The sequence below is a fragment of the Pleurodeles waltl genome, chromosome 10 (genome assembly GCF_031143425.1).
Source record: "Pleurodeles waltl isolate 20211129_DDA chromosome 10, aPleWal1.hap1.20221129, whole genome shotgun sequence".
Lineage (NCBI taxonomy): Eukaryota > Metazoa > Chordata > Amphibia > Caudata > Salamandridae > Pleurodeles > Pleurodeles waltl.
This window is the reverse complement of record NC_090449.1, coordinates 779,547,249-779,573,793: the sequence shown is the minus strand read 5'-3', so window position 1 is coordinate 779,573,793 and position 26,545 is coordinate 779,547,249. Positions and strand designations below refer to the sequence as shown.

Below are 26,545 nucleotides of genomic sequence, written 5' to 3'. Positions count from 1 at the left end.
GGACTTCCAAGGGAGTCTCGAGGGGCTGGGAAAATAAATTACTAAAAATAAAAAAATAATTAAAAAAAGTGGGTTGTGTGTCTTAGAGGGTCGGGGTTTGGGAAGGATGGTATTTGTTGCTGGACTTCCAAGGGTGTCTCGAGGGACTAGGAAATTTAATTACCAAAAAAGAAATGTGGGTTGTGTATGGGGGGGGTTTGATGCACAGCCTAACTTCAGATTAGACCCTGCGCCCAAACTCCACACTGGGGTGATTCGTCAGAACAGTAAAATGACTCAAATGTCAGTATCTTTTTGTTTTAAAACCACGGTTTTTCTATTACAACACCCAACTATAATATCACTCCAACCTTTGGTCTTTTCAGAGAATATAGTTCAATTATGAAGGATTTTGTCAGTTTGTGCATTTGTATACATAGAACTTACTCGCCCGGACCCTTGCAGCCTATCACAGTAATCTTCCAGAACAAATACACTGCTTACACTGTGCAACCGATTACTCTTTTCTCCTGGTGTGCCCTTAAAAGAACAGTTTTAAATTTTAACATTTTTATATAGCCTTCATACTGCACTTCTGCAATTTCTAAGCATTGTAAATAACAGATTTTACTATTACTCACTCATGGGTCTCAATGTGCCTCCTTTCAGGAGGATGAAAGGCTGAGCCCACCTAGTCAGGATTAGCACTCACGACCTGAAGATCTCCACTTTGTTCCAGCAGACAATGTTATGCCAAGCATCGCCAGAACCACCCACATTTGCAAATCATTGTTACTGTGACACAAAGTGACCTGTACTTGTTATTTGTCATTTACTTTCCGGTACCAATGTTTCCACACAATGATACTGTGCGTGCATATTTGACAGCCATTTTGCCACAATATGGAAATCAAAATGATTACCAGTTTGTAATCATTGACTAATGCCAGCGCAAAACAAAGTTTTATTTGTTCAGAAGAGAAAAAAATATATTGTTTTATTTTTTTAAGTGCTTATTTATTTTTTACAAATGCCACCAACCCGAACAGTTGTGTTTTTATCAAAAACGTTTATAACCAGTTTATCAGCAAAGCATCAGAGTATAGCCCTTGGTAAAAATGAAAGTAGAAGAGTGAGTAACATTGAGGTCCAGCTGCATCTTATTTACAGTGCATTACAACCTGACCTACAGAGTAGTGCAGGTAAGCAGCCACCTCAGCAGAACAACTGAACGAACATACAACAGGGTAGATGCCAACCTAGACATTTACAGTGCCTGTAGACTTCAAGAGGAATGTAGGTCATATTATACATCGATCCATGGTGAGGAAACGTAAAAAGTGGATAATGTGCTGAAAGAACGAGTTACTTACCTTCGGTAACGACTTTTCTGGTGGATACATTAGCTACCTGTGGATTCCTCACCTGATGAATACTCCCATGGCGCCAGCATTCAACGGAAATCTTCTTACTAGTCTCTGCACGTCGACGAGGACGTCACTCTAGCCCACGCGACGCCGTCTGACGTCATACAGGCAATAAGAGGTCCTCGCCGACGTGCCGATGACAGTACCAACATTTTTTACGTGCATGAGAATAATAATAATAATAATAACCCAATGTAATGAAAGAGCAATGCAACATCTCTTAATATTGTAAATCACACAACATTGCAATAAAATAGCTGTAGATTTAATATAACCTTCTTTTTCTTTTTTTTTTTTAAACTAATAAATATATTTATACATACGAATCATGTATATACACAATATAAATTGATTTATATATAAATATACACATATATACAAATATCATATATGCAAAATGTATTGCAACTTTGAAGACCAAAAGGAGCACACTCAAGGATTGCTTGGAGAGACCAAAAAGGCAACGGGGAGGCGGGTGGGACCGTGAGGAATCCACAGGTAGCTAATGTATCCACCAGAAAAGTCGTTACCGAAGGTAAGTAACTCGTTCTTCTGATGGATACAACTACCTGTGGATTCCTCACCTGATGAATAGAGTCCCAAAGCAGTACCACGCCCGGCGGTGGGTGCCTAAATGGTCAAACCAAGAAATCCTGCAGCACTGACTGTGCAAAATGACCGTCCCTTCTGACCTCAGAGTCCAAACAGTAATGTTTCACAAAAGTGTGAAGGGACGACCAAGTTGCGGCCTTGCAGATGTCGACCACAGGAACACCCCTGGCCAAGGCCGAAGAGGCCGACTTAGCTCTGGTGGAATGAGCTCTAATGCCCTCAGGCGGATCCTTCTTTGCCAAAGAGTAACAGATTTTAATGCAAAGAACAACCCACCTGGAGAGTGTTCTCTTGTGGACTGCCTTTCCTCTCCTCTTGCCCATGTATCCGACAAACAGCTGATCCTCCAGCCTGATATCCTTCATTCTATCGATATAGAAGCTCAACGCCCTTTTTGGGTCCAGGCGATGTAGTCTTTCTTCCTCCTTTGAAGGATGAGGCGGAGGATAAAACGTGGACAAAGTGATTGTCTGAGCCAAATGAAAGGGTGAAACAACCTTCGGAAGGAAAGCAGCCTTGGTCCTCAACACCACCTTATCCCCATAAAACGTTATATAAGGGGGTTTAACCGATAAGGCCTGCAACTCACTCACTCTCCTTGCAGATGTTATAGCTACCAGGAATACTGTTTTAATAACCAAATACCTTAAGGGGCAAGAATGCATAGGCTCAAAAGGGGACCCCATAAGGAAAGTCAGGACCAAGGACAAATCCCATTGAGGCATAACAAATGGTTTTGGAGGATATTGATTCAGAAGACCTTTCAAGAATCTGAGAACAATAGGGGATTTAAATAATGATGGTTGGTCTGGAAGACAAATGAAGGCTGACAAGGCCGACAAATAACCCTTAATGGTAGCCACTGCACAACCTTTCTGCGCTAGAGACAGTGCAAAAGACAAAACATGTGACAGATGAGCATGTAAGGGATCAATCTGTCTCTCTCCACACCACATAACAAATTTAGACCACCTATTAGCGTAGATAGATTTAGTGGAGTGTCGCCTGGCCGCTAAGATAACATCCACTACATCAGGCGGGAGAGAGAAGGAACTCAGGTTGCCCCGTTCAATCTCCAAGCATGTAGGTGCAGACTCTGGAGGTTGGGGTGTAAAACCTGCCCCTGCGACTGCGAGAGGAGGTCTGCCCTGAGAGGGAGACGGAGCGGAGGGCACAGTGAGAGTTGGAGAAGGTCGGAGTACCATACCCTCCTTGGCCAATCCGGAACTATTAAGATGACTTGGGCCCGGTCTTGGCGAATTTTCCTCAACACTCGAGGAATCAAGGGTATGGGGGGGAAACGCGTAAAGCAACTGGTCGCACCAGGTTATCTGAAACACGTCCCCCAACGCTCCCTGCATCGGATACTGGAGGCTGCAGAATAACGGGCAATGCGCGTTCTCCCGAGTGGCAAACAGATCTATCCGAGGAAACCCCCACATCTGGAAGATTAAACAGACTTGATCTGGATGGAGACGCCACTCGTGGTCTGCCGAGAATTGGCGACTGAGACTGTCCGCACGTACATTCAAGACCCCGGCCAGATGATTTGCCACCAAGCAAATCTGATGGTCCTTTGCCCAGGACCATAGCCAAAGAGCTTCTCTGCAGAGAAGGTACGACCCTACTCCTCCCTGTTTGTTTATGTACCACATCGCGGTAGTATTGTCGGTCAGGACCTGTACCGACTGACCACGAAGGGAGCCCGTAACTCCAACAGATTGATATGAAACACCTGTTCCTCTGGAGACCAAAGCCCTTTGATCTCCAGATCCCCCAGATGAGCTCCCCATCCTAGGGTGGAAGCATCCGTTATGACCGTGGCCACTGGTGGCGACTGCGCGAACGGCTTTCCCTGTGAAAGATTGTTGCCCGCAATCCACCACTTCAATTCCACAGCAGCATCTCTGGAGATCTTGACAGTACCTTCTAAATCTCCCTTGTGCTGAGACCACTGCCTTCGAAGGCACCACTGAAGAGCCCTCATGTGCCAGCGAGCATGCGTGACCAACAGAATGCAGGAGGCGAACAGACCGAGCAGACGAAGGACCTTGAGGACTGGAACTACCGCTCCATTTCGAAACATTGGAACCAATTCCTGAATATCTTGAATCCGCTGAGGCGGAGGAAAGGCTCGACTCAATGTTGTATCCAGTACTGCCCCTATGAACAGGAGGCGCTGAGAGGGCTCCAGGTGAGATTTGGGCACGTTCACCGAAAAGCCCAGGTCGAACAACAACTGGGTTGTTGACTGCAGATGATGCGACACAAGCTCCGGGGACTTGGCTTTGATCAACCAGTCGTCCAAGTAAGGGAATACTGCTATCCCCTTCCTTCTGAGCTCCGCCGCAACCACTGACATCACCTTTGTGAAGACTCGAGGTGCTGAAGTAAGACCAAACGGGAGGACCGCAAACTGATAGTGCTGCGACCCTACCACAAACCGGAGATACTTCCTGTGCGACTTGAGGATCGGGATATGAAAGTAAGCATCCTGCAAGTCGACAGACACCATCCAATCTTCTTTGTTCAACGCCAAAAGCACCTGTGCTAGGGTCAGCATCTTGAACTTTTCCTGTTTGAGGAACCAATTCAAGATCCTCAGATCCAGGATTGGTCTCAACTGACCATCCTTTTTGGGAATCAGGAAGTATCTTGAGTAACAACCTCGACCCTTTTCCTGCTCTGGGACCAACTCTACCGCGCCCTTTGAAAGGAGGACTCGAACCTCCTGTTCTAGCAAGAGGAGGTGTTCTTCTGAACAATAAGATTGGCGGGGCGGGATGAGGGGCGGGAACTCCCGAAAGGGAAGGGCGTAGCCTTTCCCCACAATGCCGAGAACCCAAGTGTCCGTTGTGATAGACTTCCACTTGTGGAGAAAATGCTGTAATCTTCCCCCTACAGGAGAGGAGTGAGTGGAAAACGGTGGAAGCCTAAGGCTGCTTCCCCTGCTGCACCCCTCCAGAGGACGAGGAAGAGGCAGAGTGCTGTTGAGAGGCTCCTCTGGTACGGGCCCCACCCCTCCCCCTCCCTCTAAATGACCTATAGGGGAGGGAAGAGGCGGGTTGCTGGAACCTCCCCCGAAAGGAAGAGGAAGAAGAGCCACGCCCAAATCCCCGAAACCTCCTGAAAAATCTAGAAGAGGCAGAGGAAGAAGGAGCTTGCAGTCCTAACGATTTGGCTGTGGCTCTGCTCTCCTTAAATCGTTCCAAGGCCGAATCTGCCTTGGCTCCAAACAGTCAGTCCCCATCAAACGGGAGGTCCAGCAGGGTCGACTGCACATCCGCAGAAAACCCTGAGTTTCGGAGCCAGGCCTGTCTTCTTGCCACCACAGCCGTGCCCATCGCCCTGGCCACCGAGTCGGTCGTGTCCAGCCCAGACTGGATAATCTGGGTCGCAGTAGCCTGGGCGTCCGAGACCACATCCAAGAGACCCTGGGGGAGCTCCGTAAATGAAGATGAAATATCCTCCATCAGAGCATGGATGTACCTCCCCAGAATGCATGTTGCGTTGGTGGCCTTCAACGCCAAACTGCATGACGAAAATATTTTCTTGGACTGCGCATCCAGTTTCTTGGAGTCTCTGTCTCCAGGCACCGTCGGGAAGGAACCAGGCGCTGACTTTGAGGAACAGGAGGCTTGCACCACCAAGCTCTCCGGCGTAGGGTGTCTAGAGAGAAAGCTAGGGTCAGATGGTGCAGCTCGATACCTCCTGGCCACAGCCCTATGAACGGCCGAGGAAGACACCGGCTTCTTCCACACCTCCAACACCGGATCCAGCAAAGCCTCATTAAATGGCAAGAGAGGCTCAGCTGCAGCAGAGGCCGGATGCAATACCTCTGTCAGCAAATTCTGCTTTGCCTCTGCCACCGGCAAAGGCAGGTCCAAAAAGCTCGCTGCCTTCCTCACCACAGCATGAAAGGAAGCAGCCTCCTCCGTATATTCCCCTGGAGATGAAAGGTCCCACTCAGGGGAAGTGTCCAGCCCACTGGCTGTATCCAGACCATGTAGTCCGTCTCCAGAGTCCTCAATCTCTCCCTCCTCTAAGACTCGCTGGTACTCCTGCTCTTCTAAAAGACGGAGAGCACGCCTCCTCGAATGAAGTCTCTCCTCGATACGCGGAGTCGACATGGCCTCCGCCGACGTCGAAGAACGGCGCCGATCTCCAGAAGCATCTGACGCCGCGTCCGGCGCCACAGGCAGCTTCGGCGCCGAGGCAGGAGCCGGAGGACGAGGTCTTGGAGCTGATGGACCAACCGGAGTCACAGGGCAAAATCCTGACTTCGACGGAAGGGCAACCTCCGGGGCCGAAACATCCGAAGCCACCGGAGCGGCCACCGACGCCGGCACCGGCGCCGAGCCCACATTCCCAAAAGGGAGAAAGGGCATAAAGGGTGCCGGCCGAAGAGGCGCAGGATCACCCAACGAAAAGGCCAAGGGCCCCGAAGGACCAGCCGGAGCAGCTCCTGGAGCCATCTGCTGAAAGATGGTATACATCGCATTAAGAAACGCGGTACTATCGGCTCCAGGAGTGGGAAAAGCCGGATACTGGGGTGCCTGGATCGAAGGCGACCCCGACGCCGGCCTCGACGTCTGCGACGCCGGAGAAAACCCAAGAGGCTGCACCACCTCAACCACCGACGCCTGACCAGGCGAAGTCGGTAACGCCGGAGATGGCAACGGCGTCGAAGGATGCGGCGTGACCGTGGGGCTGACTTCCCAAGTCTTCCGACGCCGAGCCGAAGGTGACCTCGAACGAGACTCCTTGCTGGAATGGCGTCGTGAGTCTCTACGGCGCCGGGAGTCTCGATGACGCCGGTGAGACCTTGGCGAAGAAGACTTCTTATGATGTTTCTCCTTCTTCTTTGACTTTGCCATGAATAACTTGGCCTCACGCTCTTTGAGGGCCTTCGGATTCATGTGTTGACATGAATCGCAAGTCGAGACGTCGTGGTCGGAGCTCAAACACCATAGACAGTCGGAGTGAGGATCTGTAACTGACATCTTGCCCCCACACTCTCGACAGGGCTTGAAACCCGACTTCCTCTGAGACATTATTACCGCAGAGAAGACTACGCAGCAGACAATACACTGTAACCACGAAGGTAACAGTAGCTCCCTCGAAGATAACCGTTTCGAATGCAAGGAAAAAAGGGAACTGTCATCGGCACGTCGGCGAGGACCTCTTATTGCCTGTATGACGTCAGACGGCGTCGCGTGGGCTAGAGTGACGTCCTAGTCGACGTGCAGAGACTAGTAAGAAGATTTCCGTCGAATGCTGGCGCCATGGGAGTATTCATCAGGTGAGGAATCCACAGGTAGTTGTATCCATCAGAAAGTTCTATTACGCACATAGTAAAAGAGGGAGCAGATAACAGTATGGTTGATACGGGTGTTCCTGATACCCGCCCACAGTGTGCCAGTCTTCCATCACTATATCCACTAAAGGCTTTTAGGGAACTTCCAAATCTGTGAAAGCACTTGTTAAGTAACAGCCGCTGCATGATTAAGATAACTAAAAAAAAAAATAAAAAAAAGATATTGAGGAAGTGGTGTTATCTACTGGGGGCCCAGCACCATTAGGAATGGGTTAGACCTTTAACGCTGGACAGGATCTTCTTCCAAAACATTAAGTCTTGCCCCAAGTTGGCCACAGTAGCAGCACGGCCCAAACTGATAAAAGTGATAGCTGCTTCATGGTATATTTTCCTGAAATTTTCCAAGATAAACTACAATTTATTTCAGTACAGACAGACTAGGTCTGAGTTGTTCAGAAAAGTAATAAATCAATGCTTTATATAAAAAAATTAAAAAAATAAAAAATAAAAACACACTTTAGAGACTACTGTCCTGTAGTGTCTGTTTTCTTAATGAAGGATCAAGGTAAATCAAAGTTCGGTATCCTAAGAAAAGATCCTTACTGATTGAAGTATCTCAGTTTTATTTTATGCTTGAAAAGGGGCCAACACATATTTTGCAATATCCAAATCACTTCAAGGCCTATGTTGACTGATGTCTAAATTTCATAAAATGTTGCTTCATTCTCGTACTCATATCAAGAAAATCATTATACAAATGTCAACCTATTTAATTAGACTGTTTAAACAGGTTGGTTTCATGAATCACCCTTCATTGAGTTACATCAGGACGATAACTATCCTTGATGTCAGAGGGTGAACAAGACTGGATAGCCGAAAAGATCGCTGAGCTGGGGAAATATTTGAAATAAATTAGGTGGACATCACTATCCTGAGTGCACAATTACTTGACATTCAAAGTGGGGTGTTTTTGTGTATATGATATTCATTCACTGAAGAAGAAGAAAATAGGTTATAGGGGCGTTATAGTTAGGTTCACGGTTTCAACAGTTTGTTATAATCAGTTATACTAATGTTAGGAAACTTTCACTCATGGCTTAAAGCAGGCCTCGACAAATCATAAAAATATTCCTAGACTTGCAGGTTGAGTATCTTGAATAATCTGCTTGACCTAATTGTACCTGTAAACAAGTCTAAAATTGTGTAATCCTAGGCAAATCTCTTATTTTACCAAGTCGCCTTTTTTCTTCATTCTCAAATATGAGTGCACCTTCAAATATCTGAGTTTAGCATTTCCGCTGTACAAAAAAAAAAAAAAAAACTTTTGTTTGATTAAACGGACGAAACTTTTGCTCCATGTATAATAAAAATCTGGCCCACATATAGGGTACACATGATCCCTGACTTTTCTCTTAGTTTACTAAGAGCATTGCCATCAGGGCAGGAGTGTTTGTTCTTTTTTAATTTATGATTAAACACTCTCACAAAAATGTATTACTAAAGCGTGATGTGGTTGCACACTGCCATTTACAGACAGTAAAATTCCGAGATATATCCAAAAACCTTCCCAATAAATTGCAGCTTTACTGATATAACTATATGGTGTATTGACAATCTGTGAAAACTGGGTTTCAGAAAACACATCTATCATTTGCACATCACCAAACAAAGTGTTCTGATATTTTTTCATCCTATTAAAATGTTTTGTTGTGTTAGGAAAAACCAGAAATCTACAGCCTTTCATTTCACACTTTTTTACAGCAGGTCAGATGGTTCACCTTACAAAATCCTATAACTCTGCAGTCAGAAGGAAAAAAGAAACTGACTTTTGACCTCTGTCTCTGAACACAGAACAAATGTGACAAGAACAAGATTCAAAGGCCTCTTTATTGCTCCTTTGCTTTCTGACTGAACAGAACACCTGTTCTTTGTCAACTTGCAAGAAGGGGCGAGTAGGTCCTAAAAATAGCTCGACCTCATAAAATACGACTCGCAAGTAGATTTTTTTTAAGGTCTACTTAAGGTTCCTTAACTCTGCGGGGTTACACTGGGGGTCACGTGATTGCTGAGGTGGAACTGCGTATCAGCAAAATATATATTTGCCCATGAAGGGTTCCTCAGGGCCCCCTTCATGCGCCCTATGAGGTCAGGATACCTGTATACTGACCCTTTTTGTGTTTTTACAGTTTATTTTAACTAAGGCCAGACCCAGAAATCAGCTGAGGATTCTCTCAAACTACCTTAGAGCTCCTCCTTAACTATGAAGAAGTGCCCCTGGTTAAGGTGTAAAGGAGAAAGCAAATCGATATTTGATATGCCAAGGCCACCCTGTGGGTCCTGTCCAGTTGTATCAAATGCGTTTAGTGGCACTTTAACACAGCTTCAGACAGGGACTGAGCATATTCCATCTACTCAGCCAGTTTTAGCAGTTGTGAATATGTTTCTACGTTGCAGACTGCTACTAGTCACACAATTCCCAGTTCTCACTCTTGAGTAGAAAACACTTCTCTTGGCCACAATTTCATCATCCTTGTGTGCCAAATCTAACATCAAAGTATCAGGAGTCTCCACTCTCTTTTTCACTACCTGCCCAATCTCAACGTCAGACAAATTCAATGACTATGGCTTTAAGCAAGACAATTTATTTCTTGACCTAATTTATGAGAAACAGGGAGCCTCCCACAATAGGTGTGTTGGCCGATCACCTCAGTATGTTTCTTTGTTTCAGTGGTCAAAGCGGGGGCAAGAGGCAGATCCCTTACAGTCCCACAAAGGAGATGGTACATCCGAGGCCAGCAGAAACACACAATTCGACTAACTGCCCCAGTTCACCTCTGGTTCAACTTACAGGTTTTTTTTTTAGTAACGCTGGTGGGTGAGCAGGCATCAGCCAGGTTCTAGTACGATTCGCCACTAGTTGTTCTACCACACTCATGATTCTCCATTACCTGCACACAAGGGTAATTTCCTTTATGGACATTCTACCATTGTTGATTTGGGAAAGAGGATTCTTGAAGGACAATTATTGCTTCTAAAACGTGGCCACACTATGCAAGATTTAGAGTTCTAAAACATGTACAGTAATGGCCATTCTATTAGGAGTTGGAAATAATATAGGTAAGATAGCCTACTCAAGGTTACTGAAAACAGCTGGGTCAACTATAACAACTTTAAAAGCTACACACAATTCTGACTTCACTAACGGATGATTTGACTATTTTCCCAAAATGCCCTTAAACACACTTTACATAAACTGATAAAACATATATAAATAAAAAAATAAAAAAACTATCACGAACAAGTCACTTAATCTTTAAAATCCAGGCTAACACACCAGACTGGTATGGGCTATGATACTGGTCATCCACAGCCTATGTAGCTCTCGGTAAAATCAGTTGTTAGATTTTTATTTAATGATTTGCAATGTGCTACAAGCTTGGGAAAACAAGCTAAAATAATGCTACATATGAAATACAGAGGTTTAAACGCAGCAGGGATAAGTCACTTATGAGTTTTACTAACAGAATGTAGAAAGTATGCAACAAACATATTAGTTAATATTAACATTTGGAAATTACAGGTAAGAAAATCAAAAGCCAAAAATTGGGATCTCTTAATATTGTACGTTCTAAGAAACCTTTAAGAACGTGTATCATACGCACAGCACAGTTCACATTAAGTCTAGCCTATGCAGAGGCACATCCAAGTGCAACATGGTGTTATTGGTGTTTGTATAGCACACAGGCTGCCCTTCTTAGGACATCACAGCACTTTCAGGGCTTGACTTTCATGCAATTCTAAGCTGAGACATTTAATCCTTGACATAGCTGTCCGATGTCCTTATCACTAGCTCTATGCGTATGCTAACCCATACATGTGGTCTCATCAATAGAATAAAATTCAGTTAAGTTGGATGGTGATACTTAGCTGGTACTGAGAGTTTAAACGTGATGAAAAATATTTTGCAAGCAATATAATGTGTAGAAAATAAGTGTATAATAATACACTCTGGTGAACGCCCACTTTAAGATCTTTTTAATATTAATATGGTAATTTAAGGCAACAATATTGGTACAGTTACTTCCCTGGGTAAAATAAACAGCAAGCGTGTCAATCCCAATTTGAAACACACAAGTGCAGTAGACCTCGGCAGCACTGTCACACCCAGGTGAGCCTTGTTCAAGAGAAACTAAAAAAATACTATATAATTCTAGAAAGTAGACATCCGGGGTCATTTATAGCAGTTCACTGCTTGAATATAAAACATGTTTCACTTAGTGCAGCAGCAAATTCCCTTAAAACATCTAATTTACCCAGAAAATACAATAAAAATGATCACTCATCTCATATTTACAGGACAACAAAACCAATACCCCAAATGTGGGTTCAAATAAGTCACGAGGCATTGAGAAGCCACAAATTGAAACACTTTCACATTTTTCTTCTAAAAATGAAATTAATCTACATGCAAAATGCAACGTAGTTGTAGTATGACTGGGGGTATGTTACACTGGGAAGCCTGGCACCAACACCTTATATTTTTTAGATATATCCTAGGTAATCTTAGAAGAACGCTTTTTTTTTTTTTGCTTGCAACGTCTGTTTCTTCCACTGACAAGATCTCTGGGAAGGGCTTCAACCAAACAAGTAACAAAAAACAAAAATGCAAATGAGCTACTGGCGAAACGGTGGTAGGCAGCCATGCAAGACTTCCCTTTCTGGATTGGACATTTACATTCGCAAAAGTGTAAACGCATGGTACAGTTCACATTACTGTCTGGGAAGTAATTCAACGCCTTTTCAAAATCATGTTCCACATCAAGGTCTTAGTGATGCAAAGTGATACAACACAATAAAAGCAGACAACTTTGTGTAGCAGGAAGCTCTCTCTCTTTAAATCCCTCAAAAAAGAAAACCATGCAAAGAAGCTCAGTGGGTCAGCTGAAAAACCGCAAGGTCACAAGTTTGAACCGTGGTAGGGAACATTTTGGCTTTCATTCTTCACAGGTCAATGAGCTGCATAACAAAGATTTGTCTAACGCCCATTCACAAGGCTGGAGAAAGGATGGGTACCATTTTAATAAAAAAAAAGAAAAAAAAAAGCAGGATATCCTTTTGAAGAGAACAATATCAGACCACTCACTAAATTTGCCAATTCTAAAATATGCAGCACTTAAGCACATCTTTACTACAGACCCAACAACAAAACGGAAACAATGCTTTTGAGGAGGAACAGGTTGCATTTTTACCCCAAAGAATAAAGGAACTTGGGCAGTTATTTCAATTGTTTGCACTTGTGTTGGACAACCAACGTTCTACAAGGTTTCCAAAAATAGACATTCCTATTATGGTTATTTTTTTGTTCAAGAGCAGTGCAAGAAAAAACACTTTAGAGGCTCAATAACTGTTGATGCTCCCCTAATTCCCACACAAGCCCCTTCAGGACAGCAAGAAATAGTGTTGGTAGGTTTGAGGGAGTTACGACAGCCCTGAATTGTTTAAGAGTGTGTGCAAATTAACTAACAGCCAAACGTGGTTTATCCCAAGGGAGCACAAATACTCTTAATTTATTGCAGAGTGCCCAGAGACTGTAGTTATCCATATGACAATAGCAAAATTGTCATATCCTCGTAACATTGAGAGGCTCTACCTTTTAATGAAGGCTGAACGCTATAGAAAAAAAAAATAGTTTTCATGGGTGTGGAATTTGATAAAATATCTACTTGTCCATGAGACAGTTTGCTTCTTAAATCTACTAGTCCTGTAAACAAATCTACATGTCCCTTTGGTTCCATGCAGTGTGGCGACAAATTATGGCAGCAATCTCAATATTTAAGAGCTCTGATAAAAGCCTCTCTGATTATGTCAGGGCTACTACTATAGTAGGGCTTGAATACTTGAGATCTCAATCCCTACTATAGCAATTTCTGTGTTTTGCTACATTTCCGCAGATCTAAATACTGCTACCAGAGAAAGCAGAAAACAATAGTTCAAGGGCTGGAATGCCTTTGAGTATGCAAACCTACTAACTTGCATGTTTGAAGGATTTTCACCAGCTCTTCTCTAATCTTTTCCCATAATAGCAAAGGTTGGAAATTTACTCCAACAATGGCAGAAGCAGAAGTGCTTCCTGGGTTAGGAAAAAAAGTGGAGGAAAAGTAAACGTGTAAGTGCTCAATAGGTTTTCACACGAGCAAATCTACACATGCATATTTGCTTGTGCTAAGAACATGGAGCACCCTCCTCCAGACTCACTCAGGACATGTGCTGTTAGAGACCAAAAAAACCTTTTTTGCTTTTTGTCAGTGTTAGCTACAGTGGTGAGGGCCTTGCAGCTCCCACAACAATAAAGTGTTACAAAAGCGATGTCAAAAGACACCCATTGATGAAACCAAAAGACTCACAACAAATGTTTGATCGGTTGGCTGGCTTTGCCTGTGCTTGATTATTTTCATGTTTCCCATAATCTTGTTGGCCATGGCTACACTGCCTTTCCATTAGGAATAATGTTTTGTAAATACTAGTGTGCATCAACACATTTTACTAAATGCTTCAAAGAAATAGCACCTAAAATTTCACAGTAGCGAAACTTCTTTTTTTCCCCCAACTTGCATTTTTTTCTGAACACTTTATTTTGAACGCAAAGAATCATCACTCTTGCTTACAAGCTTCTGCAAATTTTTGCATCTAATCAGATAGCATTCTGGGACATCATACTTAGCCTCTTATTGTTTAATTTTTCAAACGTGTACGCTTTTCTTTTTTTTTTTTTTAAACACACTGGAACCACTGTCAACAGTGCAGTGGAACCTTAAAAACGTTTATTTACAGCTCTCACCCTAATAATAAAGGCTTTTCATGAATGAACCATAAATACAAGTTCAAACAGTGTACACATATGGACACACGTTACCTCAACTGCAGATAGTTCCCTTTGCTGTAAACTGGCAGCCAAAGGGTTTCTGCTGCAAGTGGGTTAGGCCTACTTGTCCCAAGGACACAAACATGAAAACTTGTTGCCGTTGACCCCAAAACAATATGTCCCCATAGAAGTTCTTCCAGGGTTAGAAAAAAGGGGTGGAGGGAAAGTGAAGTTGTAAGCGTTCAATAGATTTTCACATGAGCAAATCTACACATGACTATTTGCTCGTGCTAAGAACAAGGAGCGCACCCTTCAGATTCACTCAGGGAAGGTGGTGTGCTGAGGGGGCCCTCCGGAGGGGTCTACCACACTGAAGGAATTCCACATCCCTGGTTTTATTAAGGGGACTCTCCCCGAGATAAAGCCTCACCCACCAAAATATACCTGGGATCATAACATCCCCTCACAGTGCACAAGAAACTTTGAACTCTTTCCAGTGAGAGATGGGAAATTCTCATAAGCTTTGGAAGTTACAGAAAACGTTACCCTCTTGTGCTGGGCAATCTACTGCCTATTCTGTCCTTAGTGGTCAAAGACGCTTTCGGTCAAGGAACCGTGGCCCGTTATGGCTGCAGATCTGCAGATATAAAGAAATATAGCCAGTAATTAATAACTGCAATTAGAGGTTACTTTAATCAACAAAACCCTAGTTTATAAGGTTCTGGGTGGAATTCGGGACTTCAAGGTTCACACTTACGCACTCCCCTTTATTATCAGTTTCTTACCATGGCATCCCCTTCATCATACCAGTAACACTATGTTCACCAGCCTTGTGTGAGGTATCAAAAAGGTACAGGGGTTACTAAAAAAAAAAAAAAGCTTCGCCCGCCTCCAAGTCAGGCAGCTGCATCTAGCAGCAACTACTAGGCTTTATAGAACAATTCTGCAAATTTGTGGGTGTCTGATGGTAGTTTGCTATGGGCGTACCACAAACCTCCAGTACTGCACTTGACTGCAACTTGCCCAAGTTAGGTGGTAGAGGTAAAGCACTCAAGACAATAAAAATGCAGCTGCTCTACCATTTGCATGCTTTCATTCAATAAGTTATTATGCCCCACTCAGTGACAAGCACAATAACGCACCGAGGCAGGACGTGCATAGACAAAGAGCTTCATTGACTGACATCATCAAACGGTGAACATGAAGGCACAGAGAAGGTTCAGACACAATGGCATGCACAACATGGAGTTTTATGAAAGAAATGTTCAACAATTGGAGAGTAATGAAAAGGAAAGGTAACTTCACTGAAGGACTACAGAGCAACAATCGAGCATTTAAACAGAAACTTGAAGTGCATGGGCAAGGTCAGACTAATAAAAAATTGACTACTTTAGGGTAAGAAAAATAATAAACTACAAATATCTAGAACTGCCTCTTATACTTATCAGGCAGCAAATGTTTATTCCCAATTATAGAACCCCATTACAGGTTCCCCTACATTTCTCATTCTGAGTTGCTCTTAGTGTCCCAAAATTGAAATGGTATCAGAGAAGCTCATGAAATACAATCGTGGACTCACATTTTCCAGCACTAGGCATTCTGGAATTGCTAGGACAAAAATGCATTCCTGCAAGTCACGCCTACAAAAAACCGATGTTGAATAGGCTACAATAAAATAAATTTCACAACGTATGCTTGAACACCGGATGGACAGGCTGCCGTAGTAACACCAAATTAAACTAACACCAGCATCGCACAAACATTCGCACTAGTATAGAAACGTGCCCAAAGCATATCTTGACACTAGCTTATGAAATCTCATAACAAAAAAAAGGTATGAAGGTCATTAAGCTAGACAAGAAGGGCTCCAAGGTCTAGTGAACTTCACGTTTTACTTTTTTTTGTTCATTATTTACTTACATTTAGTATATTCCTTTGATTCAAGCTGGATGTTGATATCTGATTCAAAGAATAGGCAATATGCCCAAATATTACTACTTTCCAAGTGTAGTTCGACCACTTTGGCTTGAAAACGGTCAGGGGGCAGCTCGTACATTATGGTGCACAGCCTATCCATCCTTGAGCACTCAGAATATTTAATAGGCTACTACAAAACTAGTCACACTTTCAAAGTGACAGGAAAAAAACAAAAACTCAAACTGCAGTTTGTTGGACTTGTGGTCAATCTTCAGCCCATCTGAGATGCAGTTTCTATTTACAGTGCTTTGTTAGAGGTGAGGTCAGTAGTTAATTACCTTCGGTAATTCATTATCTGGTAGAGACTATGTAGCTGCAGATTCCTTACCTTGGAATTTCCTGGTGTCATCTTGAAATCTGGAACTTTTGTTGAGCAACACCCTTTTGCACGCGTCAGGTGGCGTTGTTCGGATCTGCCTAGCGTCGTCTGCGTTGTTGCAGCAGTCTGACACGTCACAGTCGCCTATAAAGGCACCACCCAGACACGCACACGTCAGTTCCTTTTCCACTAACTTACACACCAGAAGGGCAGAGCCATTAAAAGAACTAACAGTTTGTCTATGCAAAAACTAAGGCCCTGAAAGTGACAATCTCAGACCCTATTAGACGTGTCCACAGAGCAGGGAGGCATGGGTAGATGTAAGGAATCTGCAACTAGATAGAGTCCCTACCAGATAATGTGTTGTCAAAGGTAAGTAACTTGTTCATCTGATAGAGACTTCTAACTGCAGATTTCTTACCTTAAAAGAAATCCCAAGACATAACCTCGTAGCGGTGGGCTGCGGACAGATCTCCTTACACTAGAAAGTCCTGTAGGACCAAACGAGCAAAGTGCCTGTCTCTACATATCCGATTGTCCAGGCACTGATGTCTTGTGAACGTGTGCAATGATGCCCAGGTCGCTGCCTCACAGATATCCAGGACTGGAACACCTTATGCTAGTGCAATAGTGGCAGTCTTGTCCCTGGTGGAATGAGCTCTAAAGCCCTCAGGGGGCTGCTTCTTGGAAAGTGCATAGCATATCTCAATACAGAGAATGACCCATCAATAAATGGTTCATTTCTGCACCGCCAAACCTTTCTTTGCTCCCACATACCCTACAAAAGAGTTGGTCATCCATCCGAAACTCTTGTGTCGGTCAAGGTAGAACAACAACAATTGAGCAGTGTGATGTGCTGACCCAGGCGACATGGGTTCACCACCTTAGAGAGGAAAGATGCACGAGTTCCGAGTACCACCTTGTCATGAAACATGGTAAGATTCGGCAGCTTAGATGAAAGAGCCTGCATCTCACTCACCCTCCTGGAAATGTTATTGCCGCTAAGAAGGATGTCTTGATGGTAAGCAGCCAGAGGGGACAATTATGCAGAGACTCAAAGAGAGCAGACGTAAGAAAAGTGAGAAACAGATTTAAGTCCCACTCAGGCATAACAAAGGGTGTAGGGGAAAACATATGTACAAGTCCTTTGAGAAACTATGTAGAATAGGTGAGCTGAATAATGAAGACTGACCAGGCAGCCGAAGGAACGCCGGTTAGGCAGAAAGATAGCCTTCGAGAGTCCCAGAGGCAGAGCCCTGCTGGGCAAGGGATAAGACAAAGGAGGACATCAGAAAGAGGCTCAATAGATCTTTCTGTACAATAAGTTACAAAACATTTCCAATGGCAGGCATATACCGTCTTCGTGGAGGGATGCCTGGCTGCCAAAATAACTTTAAAGACTTCGGGAGGAAGGTCAAAGGCTGTCAACTGTCGCAGCTCGATCTCCACACATGAAGGAGTAGAGTTGACAGGTCTGGGTGGAGAACCATGCCCTGTTGCTGTGACAGAAAATCTCCCCGAAGGGGGGGCCTGATCGGAGGATCGCTGCTCATTTTCAGAAGCTTGTGATATCAGACTCTTCGTGCCCAGCCCAGAATCACCAAGATTACTTGGACCGGGTAATTCTTGATCTTCTTGAGAATTATGGGCAGAAGTGGTATGGGCTTAAAGGCGCACAGGAGGCCTGAGCTCCACTTTTGTCAAAAGGCATTGTGGAGCAAATGCAGCTTTGGAAACTCCAGCATACAATATTGCTGATCTTGCGCGTTCTCTGGAGGCGAACAGATCTAACCCAGGCTCTCCCCACTGCTGAAAGAGTCCTTGTGCACCTTCAAATGGAGACACCACTCGTGATCCGCTAGGCATAGACAGCTGAGTTAGTCTGCCCTGGCATTCAGAGAACCTGCCAGGTGTTGAACCAACAGGGTTATGCCCTGCTGCTCCAGTCAAGTCCAGAGACGCAAGGCCTCTTGACAAAGAGTCCACAACCTCACACCGCCCTGCTTTCTGCAGTACCACATTGCGGTAGTGTTGTCCGTGAACACCTGCGCTATCTTCCCTTTGACAACAGGAAGAAATACCTTCAATGTTGGTCAGATCACCTGGAGCTCCAATAAATTGATATGGAGTCCAGATTCCGCCAGAGATAAGAGGCCTCTCCTCTCCACCTCTCCCAGATGACCGCCTCCATCCCTGAAGTGATATATCTGTCACTACTGTAAACTCTGGTTGGGGAAGGGAGAGGAATCCGCGTCTGACCCAATCCTATTTCACCAACTACCACTGCAGATATTTTGCAGTTCCCACCGAGATCTGAACCACGTCGGCGAGATTCCCCTTGGTGCTGTGCCCACTGGAACTTCAGGTCCAACTGCAGAGCCTTCATACGCCATCTGGCATGTTTTACTAACAGGATGCAGTAGGCCATGAAGCCCAACAGCCTCAGTCTGTCTCACTGAAATCCAGGATAAAGGCGGAAACGTCAGAATTATAACCTGAATATCCTGGACGCGCTGCTCGGGAGGATAGGCCTGAAAGTGCAATGTGTTCAGAACCGCTTCAATTATGGAAAACGTCTGAGAGGAAGTCAGATGCGACTTCGGCGTGTTTATAGTGAACCCCAACAAATGCAGGACGTTCGCCATAGTCTGAAGGTGGGTGATGACAGCCTAGGGTGAAGAAGCCTTCAACAACCAGTCATCAAAGTAGGGGAAGACAAACCCCTAACCTGAGCAGATGAGCTGCAACCACCGCCATCACTTTGGTGAACACCCGAGGGGCGCTGGTAAGGCCGAAGGGGCGCACAGTAAACTCAAAGTGCTCATGGCCCACCTTGGACTGCAGGTAATGCCTGTGGGCAGGAAGCATGGGGGTATGGAAATACGCATCCTACAAGTCCAACGCTACCATTCAGTCTCCTTTGTCTAGACCAGACCAGACCTGAGCCATTTTGAATTTATTCTTTTTGAGGAAGAGGTTGACGTCCACAAATCCCAAATAGGGAGAAGGCCTTTGTTCTTTTTGGGTATCAGAAAGTAGCGGGAATAACAACCACTGCCTCCTTTTGATATTGGGATCATTTCTATGGCTTTCTTGGCCAAGAGAGCCATGACTTCTTTGCAGAGTAAAACTAAGTGATCCTCCATCAGCCGTTCTTTTAGGACTGGGGGAGGGAAAAACTGGAAGGGGAGGGAATAGCTCTTCCGTATCATCTGCAAGACCCATTTGTCCAGTATTATGGACCGCAGTGAGCAAGATGAAACTGAATCCTCCCTCCAAATAGACGCATATGGTCTTGCCGAATCACACTAGGAGGACTTGGGCGCTGTGGAGGAGGGGGGCTGGGTGTTGGATGACTTATGGCAAGACCCTCTGGGTCTGAAGACACAACAACCGCGTCCCTGCACAAGATGTTTGCCTGGCAGAAGAAGGGTGGTCAGTCTGTGTGTGTCGTGGTACCCCAGTCCTTCCGAAGTCTCGAAAGGGGCGAAAGACGGACTGTTGGTGAGGGGTCACCAAGAGGCCCAAAGACTTGGCCGTAGCCCAGGAGTCCTTAAAGCACTCCAGAGCAGAGTCTGCCTTGTCCCCAAATAGCCGAAACCTACTGCATGTAGGCATGTCCATAAGGTTTGCCTGGACATTCGCCGAAAAGCCATATGTACAAAGCCAGGCGTACCACTGAAGGGCCACTGTTGACAAAATCGCTCTACCCAGCAAGTCAGCTGTGTCCAATCCACACCCAATAGAAAACTTGGCTGCATATCTCCCATCTTTGACTGCTCGCAAGAGTGTGCCAGGCACGCCATCAGGGACCTGAGCCAGCACCTGCACCACCATATCCAATAAAGTATGGGGAAAAGGGCCCAATAGGCATAAGGTGTTTACCAACCTCAGTGCCAGGCTGGAGGAATAAAACATCTTCTCAAGTTGGTCCAGCCTCTTGGATTCCCTACCTGGGGGAGCAGAAAGGAAGGCGCCAAGTGAAGTGGAGGCTTGGACCACCAAGCTCTCTGGGGTGGGCTGTTGTGTGAGGAAGCTAGGATCACCTGGAGCTGGACGATGGCAGCAGCCAACTGTCCTATTTACAGGAGCCCCTGTGCTGGATTTGAACAACATCCCCAGCAGACATCTGTAAAATCTTCATTACAGGGCAACATCGATTCCGATGTGGAAACCCCCAGGTGAAACACCTCAGTGAGGCGGTTAGTCCTGACAAACTGTAGGCAGATTTAGGTCCAGGACCTTAGCTGCCCTATGTACCACCACAGCATACAATGCTCCCTCCTCCGTAGCCACCGTAGAAGGGGAGAGCATGCCAGTATCAGGAGAGGTGTCCAGTCCACTAGCCTCTCCTAACATATTGTACATGTCCATTTGCTCCAAATGAGACTCAAGAGGGTCTGAGACCCCTCCCATTTCTCACCAGTGCCTGGCTGATCATAGAAAGGCTCAGGCAATGATCTGGCACCTATTGGCGCCAGAATCGGCATTATGCAACGCCATTCCAGTTCCTCAATTATTAGAATAGGGCTCATGCCACCGGTGTACGTTAGGTGTGATCTGGCTCCTGGGAAAGGTGTCGGTCCTGGCAACAGTCCAGCAAAACCATGCCTGGAACGTCAATGTTCCTGACTTATCGCGTCGGCTGACGGGCAAGGTGAAGTCCGCTTGGCCTTCTTCTTCTTGTGCCTCTTCCCGAGTGCCCGGAGGACCTAGAGTGGAACAAAGAGGACTTGGGGCTCCTGGGGCGGTCCCCCGACCTCCTCCTCAACCAGGACCTCTAAGGAGTCGCGCCCACCGTCAACTACTGGGCCGCCATGAGCTTCAGGGACTGCTCCCTCAAAGCTTTTGGATCCATGGCCCAGCAGGCAGAACACAACTTGAAGTCATGGTCCCGATCTTAGCACCAGAGAGATACCTGGTGTGGATCCGTCACCGACATGGCACGATGGCAGGCACCACGCAACTTGAATTCAGTCTCTTTCAAGGTCATCCTCACACAGACAAATAATCTTGACAAGAAGGTTGAAAAAGGCCTGTAAAAAAAGACAGAGGGTAGGTCTGTTCTGGATCTGCACTTTAACGGGCACGAAAGGAAAATAACTGATGTACGCGCACCTGGATGCTGCCTTTATAGGCGACTGTTGTCACAGACTGTTCCAACAACGCCACCCAGATCCGAATGACACCACCTGACGGAGACCGCAAGGGTTCTGCTCAGCAAAAGTTCCAGATTACAAGCGGACTTCAGGAAATTCTATGGTAGGTAATCTGCAGCTAGAAGTCTCTATCAAATACAACTAGCTGACATGTTTTTTGAGCTCCTAGATAACTTGTGTTATGCAGATTTGCAAAGCGCACGATCACTAGCGAGGGTATGCTGCCGTTGAGCAGGTGTGAGCAGACTAGTGGAACTACTCGAAAAGCCAGGTCTTCAGGTTCTTGCGGAATTCAAGAAGTGATGATGAGGCTCTTATGTGTAGTGGCAGAACATTCCATTCTTAAGGGGCTATGCAGGAGAAGGCTCAACCATCTAATCTGGTTTTCCACATGCACAGGATGTGTACAAGTTGGAGTCCAGACGAGCGGAGCCATCTAGAAGGTTTGTGAAAGGTTCAATTTCTGAGGTACGCTGACCAATGTTATATAGTGCCTTGAAAGTGTGTATGAGGAGTCTGAATTGTGCTTGTTTGTGCATGGGGAGCCAATGGAGCACCCTCTGGTGTGATGTGATGGGATGTCAGTGTGGTTTGGGAAATTAAGAGTGATTCTGGCTACCGGCTTTTGAGTGGTCTGCAGCCTTCTGGTGAGTTTTTGTTGTTGATCCCAGCATAGTGTGCACTCCTGTAGTCGAACTTGCTTGTAACCACAGCATGCATGACAGTTTTCCGGCTGATGAATGGGGGCCATTTGAAAATCCTCCTCAGTATCTTCAGGGTATGGAGGCATAAGAAGGTGACAGCACTGACTTGGATGGTCATGTTGAGATTGCTGCTGATGACGATCACAGTTTTTTTTTTTAATATGCGTGCTGGAGGTGGGTGTTGGTCCTAGCTTTATTGGCCGCCACATGCAGTCCCACCATGAAGTGCGTTTACTGAAGATAACAATTTTTGTCCTGTGTGTACAGATTTAGACAGTTGGTCGCTATCCAGTGGGCGACTTCAGTCATACAAGCATTTAACTTGATCCAGGTACTGGAAGCCTTTGCTGTGAGGGACAGAGCAAGTTTCTCCAGGTCAGAGGATAGGACATTGATGTAACAGCAGATGATGCTGGCTAGAGGGATCATGTATGTGTTTAACATGGTCAGACTTAAGGAGGACTCTAGCAGAACTCCACAGATGAGGTCAAGGGCATCCAAAGTGTACACTGCCAGGCTGACAGACTGGGTCCCTCTACGCAGACATTACTACAAGCTAGGTGCTCTTGAGCCACACAGTTTGCATGTAAAAGCTGTGATGGTGGTAATCCTCATCATACTGTATTTCACAAAATGAAAGGCTTGTGCATCTTTTCATAACAGACAAACTGTTGTTTGGACAAAGTGACAGCACTTACATATCAAAACAATACCCTTCCAGGCTTACAGTGCTGCTTCGTATGCATAACATATGCAAAAAACAAGCAGAAAAACCCTGGGTAGTTCCCAGGTTTAGATGGAGAGTAGCTCATATAAAGAGCACCTCCTAGCGAAAATCTGCTCACCACAAATGTCTGTTTTTCTAGCAAGGTTTTTAAGGCTTGGGTTAGCACAGTGCCATCCACATCGAGCTCGAAAGGGTCAAAATACTTTGTTATACTTCTATATATATAGTTGATATTTGAATTAGGATCACTAGGCCATCTAAGACCTCATTCTATAAGAAAATCTGTTAAGCAGATTCAGTTTATACACCCTGCTCTTCCCAAGAAAACTGTAGTCACAACATACATGACCTGGAATGTAATCGAAGAAAGGGGCAGAATTGAAAAATGAAATGCATGTCAGAAGAATGTAATAAATATTTATTATGTGCAGAGTCCAACACTGTGGGAAATCTGCTTTTTATGCATGGTCACTCCACATTTTTTGCCATTTGCTGGACCCTATATTTTTGCTGACTTTAGCGCTCTCTGCATTTTACATCTGTTATTCCCCCTTTATGCATCGTGGAATTGGCATATCTAACTTGCTTATAAGCCCCTGCTACATGGTACAACGTATATCCATGGCTAGGAAGTTAAACACCACCAGTGGACTGCAGTACTTGCCTAAAAGCCCCTTCCATATTGCACAAAGTATACCAAGAGCCAGGAAGTTATACACCAGCAGTGGACTGCAGCACCTATTGTGCCATTCACTACAGTGGCAATGTAAACATGGCTTAAGGTCTACACTGTGGAGCCTGACTGTAGCAGCCTAAGGTAAGGTACAATTTTAATACTGTTAATAAATCAATCTCCAAATACAAAATGCAAATGCGTACAAAACCACTCCAAGTACACGCACAGTACATAGTGCCATACAATTCTCTTTCTATTCAGTCTACTGAGCATTCAAATGATATGCCTTCCCTGCTCATAAGGCACAAAAACATCAGTTTAGTCAAGTTAAAGTATACATTTAGAAACAAGCACAATACTAAGATTAGAACTCAGCACATTAGACTAACATTGATAAAATGAGAAAGGGTCTCAGCCTATAAAGAATGTGCGTCAGAGTACATGATTACAAAATATCATTAAAACCATTTAAATAATGGAGTCATAAAACACTGCATTCCATCAAAATCATAACATTTCATATAATATAATCCAAAAGAACATAAAACATAAAACTTAAGCCTTAGCCATTGCATAACTTTTCTTTACTTGAATGTAGCAGCATAAAAACTCCAATTCGGCCAATCAAAATAAACCTTTCTGACCAGTCAAAACCTCCTTTAAATGAGAAGTCATTTCTATGTATGCCTAGTAGCGCACAGGGTACAGTATTTAAAGGGAGGTAATGTACAAATGTAATGTTAACACGTTCTTACAATGACTAGCACCCAAATATTTTTCACGGTGACAAGCCTAGCTGTGCTATGCAGAAAAATGGAGTACAGTTTACAATACTAATACTGGATCCCTTGAATGGGACTGAAAAGGAAAACAAATAAACTACTATTAATAAACAATACAATTAAATGGGTTAACTGTTAGAAAGGTACCCTTTCATTCACTCAAGTTCCATGAAGCTAATTTCCACTTCCTCTCCAACTTCTCCAAGTCGGTGATTAGCCTTCGGATGAATGTGAATAACGTGTTAAATTCCTACTACGAGCTACCTAATACTTCACTGTGATTTACAGGTCTACCTGAATGGTCAAAGATGACTCCTTTGAACCTCACAGAATATGAAGTTGGGTCTAAGGGTATTCTTTTTTTACCTTTTCAGTGTCAAATCCTGCAGGAGTGTCACACCCTGCTTGAGAGGTCTCGTGTGGTTCACATGCAACACTTGTAGTGCACCTGAGAGGAAAAAAACGTGATATGAAGACATTTCTGGTGTACCTACTGTCTGGATGCTGGAAAACCCTGCTTTTGATCTATCAACTTCGGTCTCTGGGTTTATTGGGCGCAGCGTGATTGCCTCAAACTGGATCTTATTGTTAGATGTGGAAGGACAATAGGATTATTATTTTACACTCCCCACACACCCAGCCCTCAAGGCCCAATTTGAGTGCCGCTGAAAACATTTGCCACTTCGAAAATGCCCAATGAATTTAGGGTAGGTTCTGGGAACTTGAACCCTATTGGTTCAAGGTGTGGGCAGAAGTCATTCCCACCAAGTAGCTAGTGCCAGGCATAAATGTGGCACCTCCAGGCACCCACTTCACAAGACACATGGGCATACAGAAGATAGAAAAAGAACTGAACCTGCTGTCTGTGACATGAAGAGCACTGAAGGATAGGACCCTCTGGTACTCCGGAAAAAGAAGTGAACTCCCAGGGCCATGAAGGCTGACCCCCCCCTGTTCAATTTGGAGGCATACAACAAGCTACAAGAAGCCTGTTCCTGGAAGTAACCAGAGAACCAGTTGCTACTGGACCAGAACTGGGCCCTACTGCTGGACTCTGCCGGACACCCTTTGAGTCTCTAGGTGCCTCTCCTGAGATCATGTGAACTTTGGAAGTATACTCCTGTGGTGAAATGGGGGACTTAAAGGACTAAGTAAGAAGGTAAAATCTTTCAATTGAACAAACCTGCTTGTTGGACCTGGCCCGGCTCTATTGCAGTCGGTGTCAAACTGCACCTAGGTAACGCTCTACTGCAATCATTCACTATCAGTTGCACCTTGTGCTTCTTGGTGCGACTGCTACTTAAAACGTCCCATCTCAGGATCCCCCTTTTTGGATATTTGTTGCTTTGTTTATTACATTTTAGCCTATTTTTCTAGTTTAGTTTGGGATTGTTATTACTTTGCATTTTGAAATTAGTCTGCTTTGTACTGCTTATATATTTTACACATCGCCCTATGTTAAGCCTGTCTACTCTGGGGTACAGGCAGCAATGGGTTTAGCTTAGATTAATTTAAGGGTTGCCTCTGACCAGGGTTATGATTATTCCTTGAGGTTTGTAGTCATCCGCCCCAAATCTTTTTTTTAAATTTTTTTTTTAAACACATTCACCTAGCACGATTTGTAAGAAAATACCCTTCTTTTTAAATGGGGAACTTAGGACGCAGAATATTTTGGAGGGAAAAAAAACAAGCCTTCAGATTACACATAAAGGTCAGCTCACTGTTAAAAGGACAGAGGTAAGGAATTCCATTGAGGGTTGTCATGCTGAGAAAGCACTAATGCTGACCCGATACACGTAGGTTTTAGGGACCATGCGTTGTCATAGGTGTTACTATCTCAACAAGCTGCTTAGGCACAAACTGTTTTGCCAGCAATCAGGGACCTTTCTAGTGAAGTACCCTAGGGATTATGCAGATGCACTTAACGTTTGTGGGGTGGGGTTACTGCTTTTCATAAACATAAAAACAAATAAGGGATCCGTTATTAGCCACTCTTAGAAATGG

The 26,545-nt window shown here is 44.6% G+C and overlaps 1 protein-coding gene across 5 annotated transcripts in view; it reads right to left on the bottom strand.

Annotated features, from left to right (window-relative positions):
* PALS2 (protein associated with LIN7 2, MAGUK p55 family member) overlaps positions 1-26,545 on the bottom strand; it is a 704,871-nt gene that overhangs the window by 660,323 nt on the left and 18,003 nt on the right. For 2 of the 5 annotated variants that reach the window (XM_069211397.1, XM_069211396.1), the window contains exon 2: positions 14,744-14,834. The exons of the other annotated variants lie outside the window; for them this stretch is intronic. The gene's annotated coding sequence lies outside the window, so the exon portion shown is untranslated. The remainder of the gene's footprint in view (positions 1-14,743; positions 14,835-26,545) is intronic. 5 annotated transcript variants of the gene reach the window in all.